The sequence below is a fragment of the Pteropus medius genome, unplaced genomic scaffold (assembly GCF_902729225.1).
Source record: "Pteropus medius unplaced genomic scaffold, Ma_sr-lr_union100, whole genome shotgun sequence".
Taxonomy (NCBI): domain Eukaryota; kingdom Metazoa; phylum Chordata; class Mammalia; order Chiroptera; family Pteropodidae; genus Pteropus; species Pteropus medius.
In genome coordinates, this window is record NW_024355206.1 from 4,022,336 (window position 1) to 4,035,164 (window position 12,829).

Below are 12,829 nucleotides of genomic sequence, written 5' to 3' on the forward strand. Positions count from 1 at the left end.
GGCCTAGCTGTTGGAAATACAGAGGTGAACCAGGAAGACTTTTTAACTTGAGCTCATAGCCGGGTAGGAAGGCCCAGGAATGAACCAATAATCTTGAAATTTCATTCAGCGGCAAATATTTATCAATAAATATGTGCTAGGCATTGTTTTAAATACCGGTTTTAGAAGCAAGCAAAAATAACTGCCCTGTGGAACTTTTGTTTTTGTAGGGGGAAAGACAAAATATATAATAAGAAAGAAATACAGTTTGTTCAAAAGTGTTAAATGCTAAGGAAAACGTGGGGTTGAATTTACATTCCAGTAGCCTGAGAAGGTGTCTTTTGAATAAAACTTCGAAGGAAGGGGTAAACTAATCATTTCAAATTGTGCTGAGTGCAAGGAAAGATGAAGAGCGTGGTGAGAGAGTAATGGGCCTTTATTTGGGTGGGGGGCTCAGGGAAGGAAGTAACGTTTAGGCTGAGACTCGAAGTAGGGTTAAGAGTTAACCATGTGTGGAGCAGCACAAAACTTGGCGAGTCAGAGGAAGTGAAAGAGGCCTGTGTGGCTGGAGGGGGAAAAGGAGAGGGGAGATAAGCCTGTGGAGAGGTGGGTCAGATCACAGGGGACCTAGGCGACCGAATGCCTTCACTCCTTAGTTTGGACTGTATCCCCAGTGTTGTTAGGAACTTTTGAAGGGTTTTAAGTATGTGACATGATGACATTTACATTTTAAAAGGTCTCTGGCCTCTGTATGGTGAATGAACTTTGAGATAAGCGGGTAAGTGAGGCAAGGCTATCAGTGTCGAGTGGCCTAACTACTTGATCTGCTTGGAAAAGCCTCAGGCAGTCTGGGAGAGATCCTTTTCCTCAATGGTTCTGTTTTGCCCAGCTTTTGGGAAGGGGAGGGAAAATTAATTAGCATTTGTGGAGCGCGTGCTGGGTGGGACAATCAATTTGAGAGACTTTTCTATATATACTATCGTTTAATATAATCCTCTTGGCACCCTAAGAGAAAGGGGTTGTCCTGCCCCTTGACAGAAACAAGCCCAGAGGGGACAGAAAACAAGCCCAGAGGGGATACATGACTTATCTAAAGCCACCTTTGTAACATAATCTGCATTCAAACCCAGGTCTGCCTGATTCCAGAGTCTGTTGGCTCTGGAGCTGGACTACTGGAGTTTTCGTCTTGCTTCTCCTGCTTGATAACTGAATGATCTTGAGTTATTGAATCTCTTTTGTGCCTCAGTTTCCTGTTTGGAAAAGCCTCAAGCTTTCCTCTATTATTGGCAGATAAAAAGGACCTATTTCATAAGGTTGTTGGGTGGATCGAATTGACTAAAACCATGTAAATATTGTAACACTTAGCTCAAACATTAGTTGCTATTAGTATTTAAAAATTTTTCACATTCTCAATATAGTGTGATCATTTTGGATGAAATTAAATATACAGATAATTCTTAAATTTTGCGAGCTGCTTGTTCCCTCTTTTTTCCTCTAAATAATGCCATGTTCCATGTAATCAATCATTCATCATCGATCTCCTATGTCATTTTTGACACTGTTGACAGTAATTAAAGATACAGAGTGACTTCCTTCCCTGAAAAAGCTCAGGGTGTCCACAGGTGGTCAAATATTTAAAAGGATGAGTTACAGTGTACTTAAGAAGTTCTCTAATGCACCCGAAGTTAGAGACCTGTTGGGAGCAGTGAGAACTAAATACCTGGGGAAGTAGGGAAGGCTTCAGAGAGGAGTTGACTTTTGAACTGGGCTCTGGAGAAACAATAGGAACTTTACAGGCAAGATTGGGCAAAGGACATTCGAGGTAGAGAGAACCGAGTGTGAAAATGTGGAGTTCACAAGAGGCTTGGTTTGTCTGGAGATGAGGCTGGAAAGTTGAGTTGGAGCTGTGAAAGGCAGATGAAGAAGTTTGCAGTTTATCCTGTAAACGACGGGGAGCTATCAGGGAGTATTCGATACATCAAGTAGGTACAGTGATGGGTGTTGCACTTAGAGTAGAGACATATGTCATTCCGGAGGTGGCTTTACTTTGGCAGGATCACTGTGCTTTAGGATCTGGTTCTCAGTTTTATAGAACCAAAATTCAGTTTTTGTAGGGCACTCAGAGCTGATTGGGTCCAGGGAGACTGACTTACTAATCAAACTTGGAAGAGGCTGATGCATAAACTCAGGGTGTTAACTGGCCATGAGAAATGAAACTGCAGGATGACAGATGTTTCTGTCTTCTGGCCATTGCCACCCCACCCCCACCCCACTTCTGGCCCGGGCCGGGACATGCTAACAAACACTTGCTCCTCGATTCCTGTTTGTTTTTCTCAGGCTCCATGAAAACTAACCCTTTCTGTTAAGGTAATCTTTCCTCAACTGCTATACAGTGTAGTCAACACTGATTGTTAATGGATAAATGGATAAAATGAATGATACTGTATCGGATGGGTGGGTTATTGTGTTTGTGTTTGTGAAACTTAAGGAAGAGAAGGAATAGCTTTTTTTTAGAAATAAACTATTAGAAGAAGGAATTCACTCCAATTGGGTCCCTAGAGGAGGTTTGCAGATTCGAAGTGGTATGGGTAATTTTGTAGCTCAGAGTGGTTGTGGACAGATGCATTGGAAGTTGTTCTCGGAGGCCTGTGAACTTTTGGAGGGGATGGAGGAATTTGGGTTGTGCTTGAAGGAAAGACTGATTTAAAGTCTTTATCTTCCCTACACATTGGAGGCAGAAAAGAAAGTAGTAATTCCCGCCCTCTACTCAGCCAGGTCATGGGGCACTTTCCTGTTGGATTGTAATGTTCGTGAGCTTTGAGCTTCCTCTTGCATTCTTTCTGCTTCAGCCACACCGGGGAAGAGTGGTGGACCCTCTAAAGTTTTGAATCTGTATGTTTCTACAGTGAAAAATAAAATCCAAATACATCAACCTAGATTGTGGATTAATTACTTTTTTTAAAAAACTCTAAAATTCACTACTCAAGAATATTCATATAAGACGTGTAGGAATTATGGTAAGGTATGCGAAGGAAATAAAACTAATTGGTAAATTCTACAACCTGCAGCTACTGTCAGCACTTTAATATTTAGTGTTTGTATTAGACCTTTATCTCCAGCTCTATCTTCTTATGTAAGTTTTTTTTTTTTTTTTTTTTTTTTTAAACATTTACTTTTCCTACAAGAATAGGAACATCCTGAACAGGAAAGAGTTCTGAGTACTGACATCTGTGAGGCGGAGCAGTTGCATACACCCCAAATCTGTGTGCTTTCATTTGTGGGCATCTGGACCAGTGTTCTCCCCTTTGTGCTCTAGGAGTGTAGGGTGTGATATCTATTAGCTAATTACTTTGGAGAAATGTTGTCAGGGGATCAGAGTGTTGCTTCATCCAAACATTCACTTTTTAGTTGACAGCGAGAAGTGTGTATGTGTGTGTTGAGATGACATAGCTTATCTTTTCTATGACTCCAGGAAAAGTTAATGAACACTTTTCAAGTTTGGTGTCACCACAGAATCATTTCTTGACCTGTTAGCAATATGGGCTGTCCTTGTTCCCTGTGCGACTTTCAGTAAATCCTTTACTTTCTCCATTTCAGATTCTGAAGGTGTTTTATCAAGAGGTAATGGTGGTCCCCTTCCTCTCATTAACACATTACAGGAGTTGTAAAGGATGATGAATTCTGCATATGTGATTGGTTGTGGAAAGACTGCCACAATGTTGAGTGAAAAAAATAGTATGTCTGCCGCACAGATGAACTCCTAGACTCTAATCTGTGTGTGCCAGGCAGGGTGTCTGTATGACTGTTATTTCTGCTTGTGAGAGCTTCAGAATTATTGGATCCCCCTGAAAATTTTTTGAATAGTCCAGAGGTGGCATTAAGGGTCTTATGCAAAAATAAATCCACAGAGCTATACCCCAGGTTTAACTCAGAATAGCTCGCTTGCTCTGCAGAACAGAATGCACTGTGAAATTTCTTACATTTGGGTAGTGGGATTGGGTGGTTTTTACTATTTTCTTTATATTTTTCCTATCATGAATTTTCTATAGGCTTACAGAAAACATTTTTACAAAAACAAATAACCAATATATCTATTTTCATTTTGGAGACAAAACATTGACTGCCCAGAAGCAAAAACTCAAACTGCCAAGAACTATGTCCCTATGGAAGACCGTGCTGCTGGGAGCTGGCCACCTCTCCTCGGTCATACCTCAAAGAAGATGCCTTTGTTGTATGTGCAGTAGACACAGCTCTTCTGGACAGGTGCATTAGGCTGAGACTCTGACTGCAGTCGGCTCTGGAGCAAGACGCAGAGAGCCAATGAGTAGAGTTGAACTAGGCTTCTAGCTTTGTTTGTTCGGTGTTTTCTTTAAGAATGCTTTTAGAAAAGAGTGGTTAAAGAAATCTCTCCTTTTGGGCGTGCCTCTGCGCCTTCTCCTACAGACCACAGGGCTCAGTCTCCTGCACATCAGCATGGAAGATGCTAGAGGCCTTGGCATTACAATCTGGGGATCATGGTCCTCTAAAGAGAGGGAGTTCTTGTGTGTAAGCCTCATATGCATTCCTGGGATTTTCCCCCTTCAAGGGGCTCTGCCTGTCCTATAGGTAAGGTGGGGGGCCCCTCTTTCTCCATACCCACCCAGTCTTTGAGCATAGAAACATTTTACCCACACTGCCCCTGGCCAGCTGGAGCTGCACGTGGACTGTGGGCTGGCTCTGGCTCTGCTTTTACTCCCCAGGTTTGCTGCTTTTGACAGCATTCCATTCCTGCATTTCTTTCTACCAATGCAGTTCCTGAAGTTGAGGCTATTCCTTTAGCAGGTAGAAGAGCAGAGTGAGACCAGAGAGAGGAGACTTAAAGGTGATGTCCACTGTTACTGCAAGCCTCTTGGGGCTGTTCCAGGGCCCGCAAACACATCTGACTGAGGCAGAACTTTGGCATTTTCAGAGGAAAAGAGAGCCCAGGGGTGGGTAGCAAGCAGCTGTTCAGCTTCTTCCGGGGCTTGGCGCAGCTGAGACCCTGGTCCACGTGGGCCCGGGCTGCTCGCTGCCTTTTGCCTCGTTAGAAGGACTCTCCAGACCTGACCTGAACTGGCTGAGGTTGTAGGAACTGCTTCACTGTCAGGTACTTCAGTAAGGCTACACATCTTCAGGCCCATTATTCTTAATTAGAATATTTACTTGTATCGAAGATCCATATTGAAGCCTTTTGGCAACCTGGCCATCACCGATCAGTAATCTACAGTTGCTTATGAAAGGTCCACCCTGGGCCCTCTGCAGAGCTGGATGCGGGGCAGAAAAGAATCGTGTGAGATGAAGTTTGCCCTCAAGGAGTTTCCCCACTGAAAGCAATTAGAGAACATTCTCTTCCAGACCAGAGGTGTCTGAAGGGGGATTTTCTTCCTGAGGGTGGTAATATTTACTTTCACATGGGTCACCCCCTGAGGTGGCTGGGGTTACCTCTGGGGAACATGCTCTGATACTCAAAATGGATTGGATGGCCATTTGGGAGGAGGGAAGTGGTGGCAAGGATGTAATCTCATCTTTCATTACTTCACTTGTCTCCCCTTGACACTGCTTCTCTAAGCACCTGAGCGTTAGGGGAAGGTAGCCACCCTGTCCACAAAATACGAACTTCAGTGCCTGTCATGACACCATTATAGCTCCAGTCCTCTGAGTCTGAGTCTGTTGCATTTTCACTTAGTGTCCACTTTTAAAATATTTACACCCCCAGGAGAGGTCAGACTCTTAGTAGTTCATCACCAAACTGTAGCTTTTAATTATCAAGAATTAATTAAGTCAACTGAGAGAAAGACTGGGACCCAGACAGGCACTTGGGGGCAAGAGTGTCCAAAGGGACACACTTCTGCAGAGCGGGAGGGAAGTGAGGGCAGCTGCAGGCGGATGCTGCTGAGCCCCTCTCATTATCGACTTGGGGGCCACGCTGGTTGGGGCATTGGGGACAATATGGCTTGGCACTGGTACAGAGGGCTTTGAGGCAGAGGGGGAATTTGAGTTGAGTCTTAAACGGTTGGGACAATTGCTTTTTCCTTCATTTAAGACTATATGCTCAGTTTAGAAACTTTTGGAACATTCAAGTAGAAAACAAATCCCTCATAACTTCGTGGGTCCCCAACCCCCGGGGTTTGGACCTCTTAAGTCCTCACAGGTCTGTGGCCTCTTAAAAACTGGGAGACACAGCAAGAGGCAAGTGGCGGGCAAGCACGTGAAGCTTCATCTGTGTCTGCAGCCACTCCCCAGTGCTAGCATCACCACCTCAGATCCACCTAAGGTCATCAGGCATTAGATTCTCACGGGACCACCGGTCCCTGAGGCCCAAAAGGTTGGGGACTGCTATCCTAGATTACGGAGATTCTCAGAAGCCTGGCCTGAGTCAAGGGTTGGAGCTGGTGTAGGCTGTAGGGGACTCTTTTAGGTTTGTGAGCAGAGTAAGAGACCTGATGCAAGTTGTATTTGGGGAAGATCGGTCTTAATATGACCGTGGGGAGAGACTGGAGGTGGTGAGTAACAAGGACATGGCCGACAGCCTAAAGTGGGACAGAAGACATCAGCGAGACTTGGTTGTGGCGGGATGCTCCCCAACTGCTGTGTGGTGGCCGTGACCAAGGTTTCCAGTCTCCTGGCCTGGTAGAGTTTAAAGTTTTGTCAGTGGCTTCCAGTAAGTTTTGGAAGCAGGTGGGGTGTAAGTGAGAGGAAGGGAGGAAAGGGTTCTCCTAAGGTTCGTGGGTCAGGGGTGAGTGTGTGGTCAGACCCCGCACTGGGCCTGCATGTCGCAGACTGTGACCCAGGCTGGGAGCCCGTCTGTTCTTTCTGTTCTGTCCGAGAGTAGCTGTCACTGCTCCTAGGCTTTCTTCCGAACCCACACACACACACCAGGATGATGTCTGAAATCCATGTTCTTGATCACCTTTCAACCCAATTTTCTGTCTCCAAAGTTTTAACTGTTTCTCAGAACAGATTGTCTTTGACTCACAAACTCATTTGGATTGGATTAATTGACTGGGAATACTTATTTCTAAAAGGTTTCTCTTTCATCAGGCTTTTAGCCTGTTTTTAAAAAGACTTTTGCCAAGACGAGATTAGTAGAGAAGTGATTTTTGTATAATCAGTCTCTATGATCTTTTGGTACAAGTTATGTTTTGAGATTGGTGTTCCTGATGTGTTCATTTCTAGAATAAATATCCGAATGCCTGCTATGTGCGGGGTACTATTCTAGGCGTTGGGAATATAACAGTGAACAAAATAAACAAAATGTTACCTTCGTGGAGCTCCTACAATAAACAAGTAAAATATAAAGCATGAAAGATGGGAAAAAAAAAAAAGTATAGAGAAGAAACAAAGCAGGGATAGAAGACAGGGAGGTTTGATGGGGAGAGAAGTCGGAGAAATCTCACTGATAAAAAGACATTTGAGCAGAGATCCAAGGGAGGAGACGTCAAAGTGGAGAGAAAAGCAAGAGAAAAGGTCCTGGAGACCAGAGAATGCTTGAGCAATTAATTTACGGAACAGCAAGGAAGTCAGTGTGGCTGGGGTGGGAGTGAGGAGGGGGAAAGTGGGCAGAGGAGGCCCTGGCGTCCCAACTAGGCTTGAAGTCCTGGTGGGTTCCTGAGTGACATGGCAGCCTGTGGGGCTGTGCAGAGCACAGTGGGCTCCACCTCTTTTGGGACAGTTGCCCTGGCTGCTGGGGACGGCAGCAGGGGCTTGTGCAGCGGTTCTCAGCCATAGTGGACATCAGAGTCTGAGTCATCTGAGAGCCTTTCCCAGGACAGCTGCTTGGGCCACCCAGGACTCCAGGGTCAGCTGGAGCACAGGTGTGACTTCTCGAACTCACTTAATGCGCTTGTTTGCTAGTGACTGGCTGTCACAGCTTCAGATTCTTGGGGCCCACTCCACTCTTGAGTCAGTTTCCAGATGGGCCCACAAGTCTGCATTGTTAAGCTTTTTGGGTGATTTTTGAGGCCAGTGGTCCCTGGTTTAAAGACTGGTTTTCAACCCCGGACAGCATCAGTGACCCAGCTGTTTGTTTGTTTTAACGTCTGACCCCTGAAAATTCCTATTTAATTGGTCCGAGTTGGAGTTAGGCATTAGTATTGCTCCCCAGATGTTTCTGATGTGCATGTAGGGCTAGAAGCACTGGTCGGACAGTTCAGTAAGCCCTATGCCTGGTATTCGATGGAGAGGTTTGAATGGGTAACTGTGAGTAGGAGACTTAGCCCCCCGGGAAGGCTGAAGCAGGGCCCATCCCCTTGCCAGGAATAGCAGGAGTCTGTCGCAGCAGTGAAAACTCTTTTCAGTTTATGTACTTTATCTCGTTTCATTACCTCACCTCTCTGGGCCTTCACTTCCTTGCCGTAGAGTCAGTGGCTTAAATTTAATGGTTTCCTAGGGTCTCTTTGAGTCTGACAGTTCTTAATCTTTCTGGTGCTGGAAGAACCTCTAATCTAGAACAGTGTTCTAGGACACCGTTTTCCAGTCTTGTTCTTGTAACATCCTAAGGTGTGTCATAATTACGGCAAAGGCTGGACCCACTGTCTCAGTACCAAAATGAAGGAAAATGTGGGTCACATACAGTAACACCTTGGGAAGATGAGGGTTTTGGGAAATCGAAGATGTGAAATCTGACCTCCCAGTTCAGAGTCCTGAGTGGAAGGGCTGCTCGACCCTTGGAGGCAGGTGGGAGCCTGAGTGCTGCTGCCCGCTGGCAAGTTCATTGTCAAGTGCGGATAGTGTTTTATAAACTGTAAAGCTCCTGCGAATCCGAGCGGGCATATGTGGTAGGGTAACCTGGCAGAAGCGGTCAGCCTGGGTCAGGGTCAGTGAAGCCTGGTGCTCAGATGAGCCAGCCCCTCTCTGTAGCCAAACTGTGTAACTGGGTAGGAGAGACAGTCTGAATAACCCAGCAGAATCCAGTGGCTGCAGGAACCGAGGTTAAGTTGGAATATATCACTGGGCACGCTCATTAGAGGGGCTCAGAGGTAACTCAGGACATCGGATCTGAGACACCCTTACCCCTACCTGGTCTCTGACTTTTGTCATTGTTTGGACACACAGTGTCTGCTTGTTAGTTTATATTTTGAAATGTGAAGGTCCAAATAAGAAAAGAAAAAACTTTGGGGAAAAAAACCTTTCTCTATTTCTGTTCTGTAGAATTGGGATAATGAATTTTCTTCATTCACTTCTAGGTTTTTCCATTAATATTGTCTGTACCTCTATTTAGAATTCAAACTAAATGCTAGTCTGTCAGAGTTAAGACAAAAATGAAGTTAAGTGAGGGGATACAGGATTAGAGTGAGAGTGAGCAGAATTAGAAATGAGGCTTTTTATTCTGTCATTTGTGGGTACATGTACCTGATGGACCATTAACCAGTTTCCCCACAATGGCCAATTAAATCGGAATCTCAGGGCTGGTGGCCAAGCTCTAGTAGTTTCTAAAGGGCCTGAGGAGATTCTGATGTTCAGGTACAGTTGAAGACCACCTGGTTTTAAAAATGGGTTCTTCTCGCTTTTCCTTGGTCTTGTTCTCCTTCCCTGCTCGGTGCTGTTTCTTCTCTGCCTCTCCCCACCTGTGACTTTTCCCTGCGTACTTGCCCTCGTGTCCACTCCTTGACCTTGTACTTCCTCTGCTTCAGCAGGCCTCTGAGCACTGGAGGGTGAGCTGTGTGAAGGGGTCATAGACCCTTACTTACTTTGTCCCTGTCCCCTGTGCATGCTCTGAATCAGCCTGATGCTTAGGGATTTAGCAGTTTGCAGGTGCACTCTGAAAATTTTTAGGTAAAGCTCACTGGCCACTGAAGTTGGTGGCATAATACTTAACAAATGTGTTTGCTATGTTTAAGACAGTGTTGTAAGAGCTTTACAAATATTGACTCATTTAATCCCTATAATATCCATTATACATACGGGACACAGGTGAAGAAACCTGCCTGAGGTTACATGGCTAGAAAGTAGTAGAACTGGGATTTGAACTGAGGGGTCCAGTCCGCACTCTGAAGCACCACACTGTGATGGGGGAAGGAGGGAATGTCTGGGGCTGGGACAGGCTTTGTCTTTGACTACATTTGGGACCTGTGTTGAATTTATATTGGAGGCTTTTTTCAGAGTCTGACTTATACTATTATTATTACTATTATTATTTTATCTTACTTTAACATTTACCTTCAGGCCTATTAAGAAACATTTTTTTTTTTCTTTCCTTAGGTGGTATTTGGACACTAGATCATGTGCCTAGGTAGCAGTTACTCCTTTCTCCACAGCTCTGCGCCCCTGGCAACACTCCCCACGCCCTGGTATTGAGATCCTCGCTGGACGATGTCTAGGCTGTCCTGAGCTGGCCTTGAAGAGCCGAGAATTTGGACGCAAGTGATTTTTTTGTTTTGTTCTTGTTCTTTGGTTATTATTATTTTTTTGATTGTGGTAACATATGTAACAGAATTGACCTCTTTAAGCACTTTTTGGTGTGGAGTTCGGTGGCATTAATACATTCGCATTCTCGTGCCCCATCACCACCATCCACCTCCGTAACCTGTTCATCTTCCCAAACTGAAACTCTGTGCCCCTTAAACACGAACTCCCGTTGCCCTCCACCCGGCCCCTGGTTGCCTTCATTCTATTTTCCGTTTCTATGAATTTGACCACCGTAGGTACCTCCTATAAGTGGAATCATGCAGGATTTGTTTTTTGTTTCTGTTTTTGTTTTGTATCTAGCTTATTTCACTGAGCATACTGTCCTCCAGGTTCATGCACATTGTAGCCTCTGTCAGAACTTCCTCTTTAAGGTTGAATAATATTCCATTGTATAGTTACAGCACACCATGTTTACCCATTCATTTGTTGATAGACACGGGTTGCTTCCACCTTTTGACTATTGTGAATAATGCTGCTGTGAATACGGTCTGCAAATACCTCGGAGATCCTGTTCTTTTAGATCTATACCTAGAAGTGCAATTGCTAGATCATATGGTAATTTTATTTATTTATTTATTTTTGAGGAACAATCATACTGTTTTCCATAGTGTCTGTACCATTTAACATTCCCACCAGCAATGAATGGGGATTCCAATTTTTCCACATCCTCACTAACACTTGTTATTTTCTGTTGTTTGTTTGTTTGTTTGTTTTTAATTTTTTGGATAATAACATTCTAATGGGCATGACCTTGCGATTATTGAGTTGGACCCACAGAGTCTGCTAAACAAGGGTGTGGTGCCCATTGTGCTGAAATGCACAAATGTAGAGAAAATAATATGATAAACCTCCATGTACTCCTGATCCAGATCAACAGTTACCAATCCATAGCCAGTCCTGTTTCATTTACATACTCCCTCGCTGCTCTCTTCTCCGTGGCCTGTATAATTTTGAGGCAAACCCCAGACATACAGCATTTTATCTGTAAACATTTTACCACGTGTCTTAAAAACATAAAGGCTTTTAATATTTCATTTTGTCTGATGGTAGAAGGGCACATAGGGCTGTTCTTTGGACATATTATTCCCTATCATTCCCTTGGGTCACCGAGGACATAATAGTGGGCAAACGTGTGGACACCCAGATGTCGCATCCATCGCCATTGTGGACTGTTGGCGAAAGGCTGCCTTGGCTGGGGCCCTGTTTCCTTGTGGAAGGCTGACTGCCCTTAGGTCTGAGCAGCCATCATGAAAGAGCACACCCACATCGCTGTTGAGAGGGGAGAGAGAGAAGAGGGAGGAAGAGGAGAATGAGGAAGAGCATGGAGAGAGATGGGGAGGGAGGGGCATGGACTAAGGGATGGGGCTCAGGGATGGATGGGAAGGAGAAGAGCGTGCGTGTCTGTGTATGTGTGTCTGAGAAAGAGAGAAAGAGAAGCGAGAGACTACACCTGGGGGAGAAACTCTTTGCCAGGCCCTTATCCACCAGTCCCGAAACTCCTGTAGTCATCTAAGGGAACCACAGAGATACCCCAAGACTAACAGCATGTTCCTTGTGTCCCCTCAAACCTTTTGCTCTTGGAATCTTAGGGAATGGAGTTTGCCTGTGCTGCATGAGACTAATGGCACACTCTGGGCCACCAAACACATGGACGCCAGAGGTGGGGAAGGAATGATCCAGTGAAACGGTCACTTACTTTTTTCTGGGGCCCTTTGGTCAGGGAGTGGAGGCTTGGCTCCAGAAGGTCTGAGGCTACTGGCTTCCTGCTGAAATGTGTAGTCCCCAGCACCAAGAGTGACGCTTTTTACCAAGTTCAGCGGGAGGGACTCCTTGAGGATGGTGTGTGACCAAGAGGTGTCCTGTCCTCCGTTTTTTTGTCTCCGGGTCCTGTTAATGCTGAGGTCTGTTTGCAGTGAGGAAAGGTAAAGGCGGCACCAGTCACTGAACATCGGTCCTTCTCTCAGGTCCCAGCCCTGTTTAAACTTCGTTGCCTGTACCCAGTCTCCACTTGGAGCGTCTCGGTCAGCTCTGCAGCCCTGCAGGATCCCAGCTCCCTCTGGTCCTACCCGCTTTTCTTCCTTTTTATCTTTTAAAAAGCATAACAGCTGTATTGAGTTGTAATTCACATGACATACAATTCACCGTTTTAAAGTGCACAATTCAATGCTTTTTAGTCTATTCACAGACTCGTGTCCCCTTTTCTTAACACTCAAGACCACTCTGTGCCTTCCTCTTCTTCAGAGCTAGCCTTCCTTCTCCACTGGCATCACACCGATCCCATCCTCAAGAGGTGACTTTATGATGGGGACATTGGCCAGTAGGCACTTCCCACTGATAAAATATTTAACTTAATCAGCCTGTGGGAGCCCAGGCTTCATAGACAAATGCTACTTCAGGTAGCCCCCTTTCCGCTGGCAAAGTCCCA

General features: G+C 45.2%; 1 protein-coding gene across 8 annotated transcripts in view; it reads left to right on the forward strand.

The window, feature by feature from the left end:
• Positions 1–12,829, forward strand: part of ZNF592 (zinc finger protein 592) — a 43,089-nt gene that overhangs the window by 2,271 nt on the left and 27,989 nt on the right. For 4 of the 8 annotated variants that reach the window (XM_039858229.1, XM_039858224.1, XM_039858232.1 and 1 more), the window contains exon 2: positions 10,198–10,355. The gene's annotated coding sequence lies outside the window, so the exon portion shown is untranslated. Of the gene's footprint in view, positions 1–3,141; positions 4,947–10,197; positions 10,360–10,837; positions 10,960–12,829 lie in introns of those variants that run through there. The other 4 variants (XM_039858225.1, XM_039858231.1, XM_039858227.1 and 1 more) reach the window with 4 other exon arrangements.